General features: G+C 39.3%; 1 protein-coding gene across 4 annotated transcripts in view; it reads left to right on the top strand.

Moving 5' to 3' along the window:
- PRLR (prolactin receptor) overlaps nt 1–13668 on the top strand; it is a 153926-nt gene that overhangs the window by 56656 nt on the left and 83602 nt on the right. Inside the window, exon 1 of one of the 4 annotated variants that reach the window (XM_063179641.1) lies at nt 10289–10494. The exons of the other annotated variants lie outside the window; for them this stretch is intronic. The gene's annotated coding sequence lies outside the window, so the exon portion shown is untranslated. Of the gene's footprint in view, nt 1–10288; nt 10495–13668 lie in introns of those variants that run through there. 4 annotated transcript variants of the gene reach the window in all.

The following is a 13668-nucleotide window of genomic DNA, read 5'->3' as shown; positions in this document are numbered from 1 at the left end:
ACTTTGTGTCTTCGCCTCTGATAAATGATCTGTGCATATCAGTACATTAATAATAACAGAGTTTTTCTAAGAAGCCAGCATTTTAATTCTCCTCCACTAAATCACCTTTTGCAGCAGATAAGCTTTTTACAAAGGATCTCACTTAGCTTTTTAAGAAAGTTTCTGATCTCACAATAATCAAAGATGATGTAGAGCTGGAAAAAACAACATAATCGACTATTAGCAGATAATGAACTGTGGAATTTGACATGCTAAAATGTATTTGAAAATGAGGGTGTTTCCCTCCATAATTACAATTTGTTTTCCTCTGCCATTTTGACCTACACGGGATGAAAATCTCTTCTCATGTCTATGTAATAGGCTTACTGAAATGGAGGTCAGGCCATCAGAATTTACCATCCTGAAGAGAGTAGCTATGAAAAGAGTTTTAAGAAAAAAGTGTTGTTCACAAGACAAGAGTCATTTCTAAAAAAAAAAAAAAGTTACCTTGTAACAATAAACTGCAATTCTAGAAACCTGAATGTTGTACATAATGATAAAACGTTGCTTTGAACTTTCACCATGAGGTAAGCACCTGAATTCTGTCCAGGTCATGTCAGTTGTTCTTATATGCTGCCACTTACTGTGTCTGAGCACCTGGGAATTATTCTTCTAGATCTTCATGCCAATTCGTGGAGTTCTGTCAGCTGGCTTCTAAAACTAGGGCATCAGCTCCTGTAGCTCATCCACATCCCAGCGAGGAGTGTGGCCATCTGCTCTTCATCATCCTCATGTTTCAGTGCTTACCTTCTGCACTAGACACTCTCCCAGCACACAGCTGTGCACACCCAAACATGTTTAGAAGTGTTTGCTCTGCAGAGCCAGATTCTTCTAAAAAGAGAACTGTGAGAGATCACTGTGGTCAGAAACTGCAACAGGGGAGATTTAAGCTGAAATAAGGAAACAGTATTTAAGAGACAGTGATTAAACACTGGATTGGTTTAGCTATGGGAGCCATTGAAATCTCCATCTTTGAAATCCTCAAAGGCACCACTCCCCACTGAATTATGAGAAATAGAAACTTATTCTCTATCATTCTTTTCCTAAGGTCAGAAGTTTGATTTCAGACTTTATTTGTTAGAGAAGCAGTACCTCAAATGGGTTCTTAAATTAAGCAGAGCATGTTTGGCCTTAGGGAAGTGTAGCAATAATTTGATTTGAAGAAATTGCTTTTTCTGCCTTTACAGTTTATTTTCTATGCACTACATGTTCTTTAATTTTGTGACGGTAGTTCGTTACCCTTTGCTAGGAATACCTCCATGAGAAACAGAATGACGAGACAAAATTAGCATTATTTTTCCTATTTGTTCCTAACTGAGGATCATTCATAAATAATCTTACAAGGGTTTGTATTTTTAATGATTTTGCCCAGATTTTTTTTTTAAGTCTTCATGGAGTTTTTTTCAAATATGTGGTTCCATTGAAAAGGCCATTTATTGTTATGCAGAAAGAATAAGGCATGTACGTTCAATAAAAATTCTTATTTTAGGTTAAAGAAAAAAAAATAAATAAATAAATAAAATAAAAACCAGCTGCTGTCCTTGCAGATAGGCAGTCTTGCTGGGATATTAAAGCTCAAGTACCAAGAAAACAAACATACGTTCTGTCAGAGTTCTTTGAGTATATATTATACTGTTTATTTGCATATGTTTTATTTTTAATTTTGCCTTCCATGGAAGCTTTTCTGATTAGTGTGCTGAGTGCTGTGTCTCACAGATGACCTGAGGAAATTATGAGACATTTCTGTTTTTCCAGTCTCCAGAATTTCTCTCTTCAGGTGGTATCATTGTAAAGTTCCCTGTGTTGATTCCTTCTTTTCAGTCTGTGGTTTGTAAGAAATTGTCACAAACATTTCCATTGTTAGCTTCTTACTGCATAGTTGTCTTTTTCTCTTTACAGAATTTAGTTCTTTGTGTTAATATACAGATAGAAAAGCTCAAAATCAAAGTAGGGGTACCCCACTGCTAAAATACTCTTCTGATTTTGAAAGACTATCATGGAAGAGCATCAGTTAAAAACATGTCTTATTCCTTGTAACTATTTGTTTCTTGTTAACAAACTACCACATGCAGAACTGGATTGCTTGCATCCTCCAAAGAAAAGTTGTTTTCTCTTGCACTTCTGCCCATGACTCACAGTGCAAAGGAAAAAAAAAACCAAACCTGAAACACAACAGAAAAATGGAGGGCTAAGTAAAGATTATTAATAGTAATTATGTCAGTATTAAACTGATAGCCTAGAATGCTTTTAATATACTAATGGTCTTTGTGTGACTTCATCCAACTAAAAGATATGATTCTGATTAAAAGGTGAATCAGTGTCCCCAGATAATTCTGAGTAGCAATTAAATTATCTTGGTAGAAAATAATGAAGTGGAAAATTGCATAGTCTTGATGGGAGGGAGCAATTTCAAAATTTCCTGTTTAGGATCCATCTATTTTTTTCTCTGGTTTCTGAAAGATCAGGTAGTTAATGATGGCAAAGTTGTCCTCCTTCAGGTTATCTCCATGGAGTAGGCTTAGAGAAGGTTCATGTGTTTCAGGAAACGTGCATCATACCTCCTGTTGTTGTAATTTCTTGATTTAAACTGTGCTAAATAAATACTACTCGGAAAACATTCATGCTGGGTCATATGAAAGGTCCATCACTATCTCTTCTCCAGCTGTGGCCAGTAAGAGTTACTTGAGCAAGAGAATATGGCAAATTTTAGCAGCTTTCTGGTTAATTTAATCTAAGAATATTAAAGAAGTGGTGAAATACAGCTCATCTAAAACAGTGATTATTCAAATATTAAGTAAGACAGCATGTAGTGGGTTGACCGCAGATGAATGCCTGGTGCCCATCGAAGTTGCTCTGTCATTCCCCTCTTCAGCTGGACAGGGACTAGATAATATGGCAAAAAGCTCATGGGTCAAGATAAGAACAGGGAGACATCACTCAATGATTACTGTCATGGGCAAAACAGACTCATCATGGGGAAAATTAGTTTATTACCAATCAAATGAGAGAAGAATAAAGGGAAATAAAAGTAAAACACTTTCCCCCAACCCCTCCCTCCCATCTTTCCAGGTTCCACTTCACTCCTAATTTCTTTACTTCTTCCCCCACAGCAGAGCAGGTGAATGGGGAAGGGGGGTTATGGTCAGTTGCATCACACGTTGTCCCTGCCACTTCTTCCTCCTCACTGGAAAGACTCCTCAGCACTCTCCAGCACGGGGTCTCTCCCATGGGAGACAGTCCTCCACAAAATTCCCCCACATGAATTCTCCACATGGGCTGCAGCTCTCCATTAACTGTTCCAGCTGGGTCCCTTCCATGCGGTACAGTCCCTCAGGAAGGTTCCTCCAACATGGGTCCCCCACAGGCCACAGCTCCTGCCAGGGGCCTGCTCCAGTGAGGGGCTGCTCTCTGCACAGGCCACAGCTCCTGCCAGGAGCCTGCTCCAGTGAGGGGCTGCTCTCTGCACAGGCCACAGCTCCTGCCAGGAGCCTGCTCCAGTGAGGGGCTGCTCTCTGCACAGGCCACAGCTCCTGCCAGGAGCCTGCTCCAGCACGGGCTTCCATGGGGTCCCAGCCTCCTTCAGGCACACCCAGCTGCTCTGCTGTGGCTCCTCCAGGGGCTGCAGGGGAATCTCTGTTCCCCCCTGGGCCTGCAGGGCCTGCAGGGGCACAGCTGCCTCACCCAGGGCTGCACCAGGGGCTGCAGGGGAATCTCTGCTCTGGGGCCTGGAGCAGCTCCTGCCCCTCCTCCTTCACTGACCTGTGTCTGCAGAGCTGTTCCTCTCACACACTCTCAATCCTCTCTTCAGGCTGTAGTTGGCAATAATTTTTCCACCTTTTTAGATACATTATCCCAGAGGTGCCGCTGTCACTGGTGGATTTGGCTTTGGCCAGCAGTGGGTCCATCTTGGATCTGTTTGGCATTGTCTCTGTTGAAAAAGGGGAAAGATCCTGTCAACTGCACACTGTAGCCCCCACTACCAAATCTTTGCCATGCAAACACATACAGCAGTATGATTCTTAATGATCATATAGCATGATTTTGAATAGCAATATAGTTTTGGAAGGGAGTATTAATTTCTATTTCATAATGGTATTAATATACTTACTGGAAAACAGTCTTAAGGAAGAGTTTTCTTCTAATATAGATACATCTCATAATTGAGTAGCCAGCCATTCTACTACAGTGATGCTTATGATTAAATATCACTCAGAGGCACTGCCATCAGTGGCCATCAGCATGCCATGTACATTAGGCCAAGTTCATATCTGAACGAAGTTAAAAGGAATATCATCATGATTGCACAGTTCTGCCTCCTACATATTACATACTTTATTGATTTAACATACATATCCCCATCTGTTACAATTTCTGATTGATTTAGGGAGCAAACAACTCAATGGAGTGCTAATATTTTTTCATTTGAAGAGCATAAAATATAAGAATACAAGGCAGTATATAAAACACTTTTACAGCTGATGCTCATAAAGCAGTCATGTAAGTCAGAAATCCAGTAATGTTTGTGTTTAGTGTCTTTTAAAAAGCTCTATCTGCCCTACAAAAATGGATGAGACCATTTCCTAGAATGTAGTAAGAAATGAATCTGTTTGAGATATAAATAAGTAGGAGACAAGTCCTTTGAAAGCCTGTTTTTGTAACCACCTCTTTTTCTATTTGTCTTTTCAGACAATGTGAGATTCTCTTGGACATACTGTGTTAATTAGATGTAGGGTTTTGTGGAAACGCATTCTGGTTTAGAAATGCAAATAGGCTTTCTGTAATGATACAAATGTCCAGTAAGAAATGACTTGTTGTGTGATAGTGTAACTTCACATACAGATCAGAGAAAGGAAAACATTTAAGCTCTAAAAAGGTTGTCTCGTTTCTCATTTAACTACCAATACAGAGAGACCATGTTATTGGATAAATACTACTTTTTGTTCATGGCATAACTGTTTCTCAATTACACCTTTGGTTGTTAACTCAGTGTTTATATATATAAAACATCAACCAAGCTGTTGTGATACAAAATAATTTAAGCAAAAATTTTAGTCGGGAAGAATTGTATGGTCCTTTCATTAATGTTCTTACAAGAAAACTTATTTCTAGAAAATAAATAGAGTTCATGGTTTTTCTCCTTCCCTGCATGATTAAATTGGTCAGTAGGAGCTTTTGGCATAGAACTATGAGAAATAATAAATTTAAATACAAGTATAGGATGCAATCTGCATTTCTTCCACTATGTTCCAGTTTTGTTTTGATAATAACCATAATTAAACTATGTTCCAGCTGCAAGAGAACGAGACACTCAGTGAAGGCATCCATGAAAGCTATGGTTTTGTTACAAATACTCAATTAAAAGAAATAGGAACATTTCATGAATTTCTTGAGGAGGTAGATAAGTATTCAAGCATGGCTTAATAAAGTAGAAAGCTGTCACGTCATACAATGATCCCAGCCTAGAAAAAAGTTATCTGTATTAACATATAAACTCGACTGAACAGAAGAATTACCTTGTACAGAAGAATTTACAGACATTTATAAGGCAAGGGATATAAGCCTGAATTAGCATATGATACAGTTAATATACAATCTGTACTAAAAAATGCATCCAAGTGTTTTGTATATATATTGAACATGTAAGACAAGGATGATTCCTGAAAAGCGGCTGTCAGTGATGACAGCTACATTCCTTATAGTTATATAAATTCTGGAGATGTGTTTATAATTTCATTTTATTTCAAAACAAACAAAAAATAGAAATAACTGCTATAAAAGTAAACTACTTGCTTAATTCATTTGTTCATTCAGGCCTTATAAAATGTTCAGTTTTCCTCAACACTGTTAGAGATAGTTGGGTCTCTGAATTGTCCCTCACCTACTAGGAGCCCCATTTTCTCTATTATACCAAAAAAGATCATGAGTTGCACTCGCTGCAGACTTGAGCAAGTGTGGTAGTAGATGGAATATTTTTCACTAGTTGATGGACAACTTTTATGCAAGATGTGCGCTCACTCCTGGCAGAAGTCCTGCATGTGACAGTCGCATGACAGGCTCACCCAGAAAGTGCCAGGTCTCCAGGACCAAGGAGCCTGCCTCCTTGGCTCCTGTCAGCCTCCACCATCAGTTCCACCTGTTGAGGTGGTGAGGTGATGACTGAGGTGACAGCTGTGATCCTGAGCCTTGTCACGACTGCCTGGCTCCTGGAGCTGTGCCTGCTTGCCAGTGTGGTCCGTGCACATGGAGGTCACACCAACTGAGATCCCTCTGGGAGCATCCCCTGCATGTTAATGCAAAGATCAGCAGCTGCTCTCAGGCTCAATGGACGGGGGATTTCTGAAACAAGTGACAGTCTCACACATCCCAAGAAAAGAAGTACAAGAATAAAGTACCCTAAGTGGAGACTGCTGTCACGGGATGAAGATGGGTTACAGTGTCACACAGCCATGGCTGCCACAGTGGTTGTGTTTTTCTGTGAGAGGCACAAAGGATATGTGGAGAACACTCATAAATATAATGACTGGAAATGTGGTACATGTGAAGAACAGAACTTGCAAATAAACCACCATCAGTACATTGTGGCTATGACCAAAAGTCCAGGAACAGGAAGGAATGTATTTTTGATGACATGAAATACATGCAGTGCTCTGGACCCGCTGGCCAAGGAGCACTTCTGGGCAAACAAGAACCATTGTTAGGCCTTTCTCAGATCATTGGCTACAGGATGATCACCATTGTGCTAAGGACATCCTGGTCCTCTGGGTCCTTTCTGTACTTTTTGGGTGAGCATTCTATGTGTTGAGAAGGCCAGGACTTTAGAGGCACACTGCTCGTGTGAGAGGAATTGAGCAGCTGTGGCACCTGCCATTCTTCTCCTGTATGACAGATGTCCTGAAAGTACATTTTGTCTTTAGAGAAAGACACATCAGATGGTTTTGGCAGCTGATTCTTCAGAGGAGGTCATTCTTGAGAAAGCAGACAGCAGCATAAAAAAATATTCTTCCCTCTGTAGTTCCATAGTTTCTAATTTTGTTTCTTAGAGTATTTCTACGTTTAAAAACAGAGTTGCCCTCTTTCCATTCTTGATTTCCTCTGCTGCCTTTTTTTTTTTTTTTTCTTGAATTGCTGAGAGGGTGAGGAATGGCAGGGACAAACTGCCACAAGCCCTCAACAGTGACTCTTCAAGAAAGGCTGGGTGGTTTTGTTAGGTAAGGTCTGTGTGAGAGCTAACAACAGACTGCTGTCTTCTCTCTGTATTCCTCTGAAGTAAATGCTCCTCACTACCTGACATGCTCCTTTTCACATTTTTCCCACCTGTAAACCTCTTTCCTGAAACCTTGTTGATTTCTTTGACTGGTACTTCCAACTTTTATCTTTTTTTCCTGCCTTTCGTCTGATTCTACATGCTTCCTGTTCTGCATAAATGTCGGAACTCTGATGGAGCTCCAATGCAGAATAACTTCAGGTTATTGCAGTTATACTGATACAAATGTCATTACAGTGAAAATAAAGTTAGGCCCTTGTACTCTTAATTTACTAAATTTTGCTTTCCTTAAATGACCTGTTGGTGTTATGGGCTGTTTTTTAGATTTTAGTAGGTTATTTTAACAAATCCAAAGCCTACTAACTCTTCTCAATTGATCAGTCTCTAGAAACAAAATTATTATGCTTCTAGATCAGCCACAGAGGAATTTTTCTCTGTTGATGGCTGGGCAATTTAAAATCCTAACCCAAACCAGATTTCTGAAGTTGATACATCAGTTATATGAGATGGGATGAGTCAAGCTGATAATACCCTCAGAGACTGGCCAAGATGTATTCCAGAAGTAGTTGTGCTTTTTTATACCCTACTGAAAGTGTGCTTCAATTTTTCATGCTCCAGTGGTTAGTATCCTTTTAGTTTACTGTCTGTTTTTATGTGTGTTCTGTTTCTACCTGCTGTTTTTGCTCCAGCATTGTTCATTAGTGTAAACTGCTATTGCACTTTTCCAGTGCTTACTCTCTTTCGTATTTATAGACATACATTACCTTTATAGGGACAAGTAAGTGCCTGTTCCATTTTCTGTCTCAACATTTACTTTGTCACACTAACCCAGCCAAGTTCTGTCAGTCATCTTTTAATTGATAGGCTTTAGAGCCTTTACATCATCTGGGTGACCTTTCTTTTCTTCTGTCCTAATTTGAAAGACCATCTTGAATGTTAGTGAACTATATTTTGTGCATATAAGATTTTACTACTACCTTAAAATATTCACCTTAATCCAGCTCCTAGGATCAGAGTTGTCTTGTCTTGGCCGTATTCCACCAGAGGCTGAGTGTATTTGTATTGACTTGTCTGACTGGCTTAAATATTGCTAACAGTGTAGCCACAGGGACACAGTGTTCATTAAAAGCTGAAAAAGCTAATTCAAAATCATGGGGAAATATTTAAGAGCTACCTCACACTGCTCTGCCTGCTGCCACAGTTACCAGGGCTGCATTACGTCAGCTGGCTATGACCTGTATAGTGCAGGTATAAATGTCTTAAGTTATCATTTTTACTGATCCCAGTGTTGGTTCTTCACTATCCCCCCTTATCTGTCACTACTAATCTATTAGTGAGTGATTTACTTTTTGTTCTGTTTTCTCCATCATCCAGACTCTAGGGCTATAAAGCCTGTTATGATTACAGGTGAAACTGTACATGCAGACCCTAACAATAAATCCTTCTCTTACAGAAATTTTTATAGTGATGGTAGTACTTCTTGCTCACCTTAATTTTGTAAGTTTCCTCCCCAGACAAATCTTAGCTTTCTCTTCTTTGTTGTGATCTGCTTGTGTTTAGCAGAGTCAAACAGATGGAGAAATAAGGCAACTGGGCATTGTCTGCTACATAACTGGTTAAATATGAATTAGGTTCTACCTTGTGTTCCTTTTCTTATTTTTAAGGTAATAAGATCTATTCAAGCACCTATTCCCTGTTTATCAGGAGCAATTTTATCCCTTTCAACTCAGAGAGTCACTGGTAGAATTCGCTCAGAGCTGGCTGAATGCTATGAACATGCGATAAATTTTAGGGCTCATCAGCTGAGTCTTTTCTGCTACCCATACATTCTGTTCCTAGCATTTGTCTGATCTCAGAGTGAGCCTGTTCAGAAGTTTACAAATAAGAAGAGAAAAAAAAAAAGTAATTGTCTTCCAGTACCAGCTGAGCTTCCTATACTGAGCATGGAGTCAAATGGATAGCACAGCACACATGATGGGAGCAGTGCAAGGGGAGGTGCAGTCTGACACTGATCTGAGCAGCAGCTGGTGCTTAGCACAGCCAAACCCCATTCAAGGAGCTCACCTAAGTTTTATAAATTCTGTGTGGATAGATCACAAGGCACATACTCCTCACCTGAAAACACTTTCCAAGAAACACAAATGTTTGACAAGACACTGTTCCTATGATTAAGTTGTTTTGAATGATCTGCAAAATGTCCATTTGGTCACAAGGTGTGAGCAATGCTGACCTTGACTGGAGAGGCTTGACTCCAGTAACAACTCAGCATCCACACCCCTTAAATCTCCTTTCACTATGAAAAAGAGACTTCTTGCTCAGTCTTCTTATTTAAAGAAATCTTCACTATACATACACGCATTTCATTTTATATTCAGTTCACTGGCTTGAATTCAGAGAAGATAAAAATGTGATCAGTGAAAGCATTTACAAGAATTTGTAAAAATGTTTTAAGTAGAGAGAGATGACTACTGAATAGTTATGTTAGTAAAATTCACAGCATTATTGCATAATAGCTCTCAAAACTACAAAAGAAGACTTTTTTTCCTTTTGTTTAATCAGCTTTTTGATGTAAAGCCAACACCTTTTACTCTGTTGTAAAAAAAAAAAAAAATCTGCTACTCTAAAATATAAAACATGAACTACTGGTACACAAAAACCCTTATGGATGCAGTTTATGTTGAAGGGGTATTAGGTTTCCCTCAGGAAAAAAAAAAAATCATGGGCAATAAACATTCAAAAGGAATCACAACAACCTGTAGAGTATGTAGCTGATGCTCCCAATTATTCTTTTTCTGTTGCTGCATTCCTACACTCCAGAGTGCACCTCTCACCTTTACAGCCATCACACTGCAAACATTGCTTGCACTGAAGAGAATCACTGTTTTGCCTGAAGCAAGGAACATAAGTGTTGCAAAACTGACTCCTCCTCTAATGGGGTGAGCATGTACAAGTACACAGAGTTGTATTTCTCCCAGAGCTGCCAGGCTGAATATTTTGCAGTCAGAGCTCCGAAGCTTACAGGCTTTTGCTTTGTTTTTCTTTCTTTGGGGTCTTTGCTCCTCTTTATTTCTGGATTTTTTTTCTTCTTTAAATATATAAGAAACACTTTCAAACGCTGGATTTTCAAGTCCTTTTTTAGCAAGCATTCATGAGCTGGCATGGGTCAACATACATTTCACTACCAGGCAAAAGTAAGTACTGCAGTTAAATCTGTTCCTACTGTATGTTTACCTTCTTGTAAAGGGTTTGGTGTTGTATGAAGGACAGAGTAAACTGTAGTTCTGTTAGCAGAAATTAAAAACTTACAGAAATAGGTAAAATCAGTTTAATATGGTATGGTAAATATAATGTGGCTCACATTCTAAGAAAGAAAAAAAAAAGGATTTCTATTTGTACATCGGTGATCTCTCTTTTAAAATACTGATATAAGCTGTAGAAACAGAGATGCCACTCCTGTATGCTTTTTTTTAAGTGACAGTTGGACTGTGTTTATTATTTCAAAGCATTTTTAATCCACTGGGTAGTACTAATCTCATAATATTTCATAATATATCAATATACTACATTATATTGATTCATATTTTATGTTCACTAAATATACCTTATTTTTGTTATTCATTAATAAAAACATCCCCTTGGAACTCCTGTAACTGCCATCATATCTTCCACTATCTGATGTTCCTAGTAATTATTTCATTCTTCCTGTGCTACACTCTCTTGTGTCTGCACATACATTCATTGGTTATCAGATTCTGTTTTGTGTTATTGTCTTCTGAATGTGTTAGTATTGGCACAGACTGGCAGTGAAAGGCTGAAGAGAAATGGGTCGCAGAGAGAATGGAGAGAAAAGCTGGTGAATGAGCAAGTCATAAAGGAAATTATGTGCTTTGATCCAAAGAGCACCTTTTTAGCCAGTTTCCCCTGCATTTTATTGAAACACTGTACCGTCAACATCTGTAATATATTCACTATTCCAACAGTCACCTGGGAATGCATTAATACCCTGGGAATGAGTACGGTTTCCCGTGCTGTGAGTTCCCTCTAGAGAGCGCAGCAGCCTGCCAGACCGTTGTGTGGATTCTGTGTCCGCGTTACCAGCGTAAGATTTCTGCTGCAGAAATGCTCTGCTGCAGCTATCAGTCTTCTCTTTTGAGACTTGGCTTGCTTTTGCCTAGCTTGTCGAGCTGCGCTAGGCACTCTCCCAAGGCAGGCAGATGGATTGGCCAAGCAGCGAGCAAGTTTAGCAACAAGTAATGCTTGCACGCCCGCCTAGGGAAAGCAGCCATTTACCACGTGCGCGTTTCGCAGCTCCGAGCATCCACAGCGAGCCTGCGGCGTGAGGGCTCCTCTGTCTCCTGTGACAAAGTGCAGCCCAGTTAAAGCCCTGCGCAAGGACTAAATCCGTGGAGCACGCTGACCGTGGAGGGAAACAAAATCTGGAGACATGCAGTTAGCATAAAGCCGACTGCAGTTATCATAAAGCCAGCAAGAAGCGAAAAGGCTGATAGGTAATCCTGGTATTTTGCTGTTGTTGTTAAAATTGATCTGGATACCTGCCAGACTAAATTTTTTATTTCAAAGGTGTGATGGGCAGGTTTTCTGGTGGACTGAGTTGAGTAGGATCAGTCAGTCTGAGAATTTTCATCTTTATTTTTCAGAAGGGGGCTAAAGTTTTTCAGCTATTTACATTGTATTATCATCATGTTTTGTTGCTCAGCAAAATATACCTTTTTAATGTGTCAAATTTATGGCTCCGTCTGCAATTACACCTCTAGCAAGTAAAATTCAGTTATCAGACACAGGGGACAAAGGGGGCTTTTGAAAGATCTGGCCTTCATTTACAGACTGTAGAAGTTTGACTTCCACACAATCCTTATGGCAGTGAAGCAAATAGAGTTCAGCAACTTCGTTCAGCTGTATCACTATTTGAATTGAAATCTCTATCCTCCCAGGTGGTTTTCTTCTCCAGAATCAGATACAGGTTAATTACAGGCTCAGCGCTAGAAATGCTTTTGTTCCTACTACCATCCATTTGTCTTGTTTGAAACTAATATTCTGGTATTTCCAGATACTCAAATTTAGAAACTCTGTATTTTCTATATGTTCACATGCCCACCTGTACATATCAATACATTTTTTTTATTCTTCAGGCAGGACATTTTTTGTTTTTCACGAGCTCTTGCTATGTAATACCCTTCTTTCAAAGTTTTCTGTTCCTCCCAGAAAAGCTTTCTGTGGCTTCAGCACCACTTTTGTTTCCCATTTATTTCTTCAGTACAGCTGCCTTTCAGAGAGGTTGTAGGGTTGCTTCACAAGGTAAGATAAAAGGGTAGCTCAGCCTATACCCAAAGTTCTTGGTTGTACTCTTAAATTGGACTAATCTAATGCTCTAACAACTTCACTTACAAAGACTTTCTCACTTAGCTTTTCCAGACTGTTCTCCTACAGTTTTGGGGGGATGCCTTGTTTGGTCTCCACTCTTGTTTACCTGTGATTGCTATCACATTTCTCCTTAGCTTAGCTCTGAATTAAAAATCTTCTGTCTGTGAGTCTGTACTTAGGCTGCATGGGCAGTTAGGCTAAATTTAGTTGGTCAACCTTGAGGTTGATCTCAAATTTTTTTGAAGTGTCAGCCCATGTTATTTTAATATAATTTATTCATTGGTCAGATGTACCTATTTTGCAGTCTTCATTCTCACCCTAGGTTATCATTGTGGATTAATTTAATTAAACATTATGAAGTCAAGGGTGCACAGTTTTTTACAAGCAATAATGAGAGAAGGAAGGTTTCTAACTGTTGGCCCTTCTATCTTTTATATGCCTGGTCTCACTGAAGAGGTGACCTTGCTCTCAGACCTTGCTTTATCTATCATAGACAGATACAGGTTGGTAATGGTTCTATTTAACATGAACTTTAATCCTTCTAAAAACCTGTCATGTCCAACAGGCTATATTTACAACCACTTTTTAGCCCTAAAACTTTTAAACTTCCAGTAGGGCACTGGTAATTCCCCTGTTCACAGCATATACCTGCCTAGTGCAGCTGTGGCTCTGCCTAAATCTTCCTGTACTGCATGTACAGCACACCTAGCAGAAGCATATGACCAAGCAGGCAGAGTTGTTCTCCTGCTGCACTCTAAATAGTCAATTAAAAATGAGAAAGAATGAACATTCAAAATAAATGTTAAAATCTTTGCTGTTCAGGATTGCATTTAGGTTGAGTCCTATTGCCATTGTATGTAATAGATTAGATGATCATTATGATCCCTCTAGATTTACAGATAATGATCTCTGAAAAGATCTCATTCAGGATATTTGTTACATCTGATATGATTAGTTTTCCTTGTCTTAAGAAATTTTCTAAT

The sequence above is a fragment of the Melospiza melodia genome, chromosome Z, assembly GCF_035770615.1.
Source record: "Melospiza melodia melodia isolate bMelMel2 chromosome Z, bMelMel2.pri, whole genome shotgun sequence".
Taxonomy (NCBI): Eukaryota; Metazoa; Chordata; class Aves; order Passeriformes; family Passerellidae; genus Melospiza; species Melospiza melodia.
The sequence above is the reverse complement of the archived record's forward strand: the minus strand, read 5'-3'. Positions and strand labels throughout refer to the sequence as shown.